At 51.9% G+C, this 2,673-nt stretch overlaps 1 long non-coding RNA gene across 1 annotated transcript in view; it reads right to left on the bottom strand.

The window, feature by feature from the left end:
• LOC122562769 overlaps nt 1–2,667 on the bottom strand; it is a 20,341-nt gene extending 17,674 nt beyond the window's left edge. The window contains exon 1 of the long non-coding RNA XR_006315413.1: nt 2,036–2,667. This is a non-coding gene — a long non-coding RNA (uncharacterized LOC122562769). The remainder of the gene's footprint in view (nt 1–2,035) is intronic.
• Nucleotides 2,668–2,673: the final 6 nt, after the last annotated feature.

The following is a 2,673-nucleotide window of genomic DNA, read 5'->3' as shown; positions in this document are numbered from 1 at the left end:
CCCCCTTGCACTCGGGCCCCTGGTTCACGCCCAGTGTTTGTGGGGTACACATGGCCGCTGAACGTCAGGCGGTGAGAGAGAGACTCACGGAAACCCGGGGTTTCGCGCTCGGGAATCGACACGCACCCAGTCTGTTACTATCCCCCCCCTGCCCAGGTTGACCCGCGGGGCTAGGGTTCGACTTACAGGGAGTGGGCTCCCCGACTGGGAGATTAATAAGCCAGTGCCAGCAACATCCCCTAGCACGCCTGCTAGCTTTACTTTAAAGTAGCTTCTGTTAAGTTACACCCGCTGCGCCCCTACCATGGGTGGGAGCGCGGCCGAAGACCTAGATTGGGGGCCAGAGGGTTCCCTTACCTGTTTTATAGCCGACAAGAAGAAGAAACTTATTAAGGCTATGCTTCATTTCAATCCTGATGAGTGCAAGCCTAAAAGCTTCAACCTCATGTCTCTTTTTAGACATGTTTTAAGTTCAGTACTACCAAACAATTATTTTTACAAGGTGGTTACATTTTGGGGCTGTCAGTAAATTAGGGTAACATAGAGGCAGATTTGAATTTCACCGACAGCAAACAGGATTGTTCAGATTAAAGGTGTCCCTTGGTTGTTTTCGTGGGAAGGTATTCACACTTGTAGACAATGGTAGATTATGTTAAAAGTGAATGGACTGTTAGTCTCCAAGTCTCAGGTATTGAGAATGCCAGACCAAAATTTTTTTTTTTTTTTGCTTTAAATTAGTTACTTGAGTCCAATAGTTGGAAACTAAAGGTTAGCTAATGTACATTTCTATCTGGCTGGATACAAGAAGACATCCCAGAAGTTCACAAGTTAATCTGCCAAAATCGAAGAGGAAGCCAAATAGCAAAGTTAACAAGAACAAATTTCTATGTTTACCTTGCGGGAATGCAGATGGAACCTCATGCTCAAATTGGAAAGGCCAAATTTTTAAGGATTTAAAATGAGGCTGCAAGATTTGCTTAAATTGAGCTGGGGAGATAATGTCCAGGAAGCTGCTGGAAAGGAAGACTATTAGCAAAAATATGACAGAACAATTAGAATTTGAGCATGAATTCCACATTGATTAGACCCAAATACTCCATATAATGAAGGTGAGTGAAGGATGATTTAATTGGATTGTTTAAGATAACTAAAAGAGTTGAAAGGACAGACAAAGAGAAACGATTTCCTCTGGCAGGAGAATCAAGAGCAAGACTGTGTAAAATTAAAGCCAGACAGCAAAAGGATAATGTCAGGAAGCATTTCTTCACACAAAGAGTAGAAGAAACCCTAACCTTTCACTTTGCAAAAAGCCTTGGACCCTGCAGGTCAATTCAAAATGTTTAGACTCAGACCAGGGCACGTACTTCACTGGATGCGCAATGAAACTGGCCTGCCGCCTCCTAGGCATCAGACAGCGCTTCTACGTCCCGTTCCATCCCCAGAGCTCCGGGATGGTCGAGTGCATGAACCGGACCCTCAAAGCTGTGATCGCATGGGCGATCGCCGAAACAGGGCAGGGCTGGGTGGATGTTCTGCCCTGCATACTGATGCGCTTAAGGGCCACCCCGGGCCGCTCCACTGGCCTCACTCCCTTCGAGCTCATGATGGGGAGGGCCATGTGACTACCAGAGAACGTCATGGTCGGGGGGGAAGACATGGCCCCCCTGAGGGACAGGGTGACGTGCTTTATCAGGCAGCTGGACACGCAGCTGCGGGCCCTTAGGCAAACTGCGCGCGACCAGCAGGACATTAGGGACCAGGCAAAACTGCAGCCGCATCTGCCCGCCCAACCCCTTCCTGGTGTTGGGGACAAAGTCCTGGTCAGGGCCGCCCCCGACCGGCCCAGCTTTGCCCCCCCCGGTGGCTGGGACCGCACAAAATCATCCTCACCAGCGACACGTGCGCCTGTGTCGACATGAAGGGAACGGGCAGGTGGAAACACTGGTCCCAGCTTAAACCCTACCCTTAAGCCCCGAACAGACAGACTCCGCCCCCCCCTTTTGACTTGACTCTAACCGACCCTCTTTCTCCTTACAGTGCAACGGGTGGACCGGTTCCAGGGAGACCTGCTCCTACACACACTAACCCTACACCCTTGGTAAGGGTGCCTCTCTCCCTCTCTTCCCACAGATCATGCTTCACCGGTGCACCGCTCTCCTCCCTGCTCTCCTCTTCGCCCTACGACTAGTGCCTTCCTTCCCCGAAATATATGACAACTTCTACCGCCACGGTGTTGCCTTCAACGCGTCTGACGCCATCTGTATTCCTGCCAGGGACAAGCCCGATGTGATCAACACGTTCTACAACGCCTGGCTGGAGGTCCTCCCGGGCGTACAGACACTCTGTTTATTCTGCACGTCAGAGCGCGACCCGCGGCCGACCTGCCTCCGGCGTGCTGAGGCGATGGACTTGGGGGGGTGGCATGTTCGGGACAATGTGTGCCATGCCAGAGGACCTCTCCTCTGTCCCGGCCTTTGATGCCTTTACTGTACGGGATCTGTCTGTTTGCGGATATTACGAACCTACTGATGCCGCGGTAGTCTCTTTGTATTTGTGCTTTCCATCCGCCCCGACCACACCGCCCCCGACCACGACTCCCGAGATATTGCCATGCCCCTCTCTGGGACCGGGGCCCGCGGGGGGACTGGTATTGTGGGATGAGGGAGAGGCCCT

This window comes from Chiloscyllium plagiosum, chromosome 25 (assembly GCF_004010195.1).
Source record: "Chiloscyllium plagiosum isolate BGI_BamShark_2017 chromosome 25, ASM401019v2, whole genome shotgun sequence".
Lineage (NCBI taxonomy): Eukaryota > Metazoa > Chordata > Chondrichthyes > Orectolobiformes > Hemiscylliidae > Chiloscyllium > Chiloscyllium plagiosum.
The sequence above is the reverse complement of the archived record's forward strand: the minus strand, read 5'-3'. Positions and strand labels throughout refer to the sequence as shown.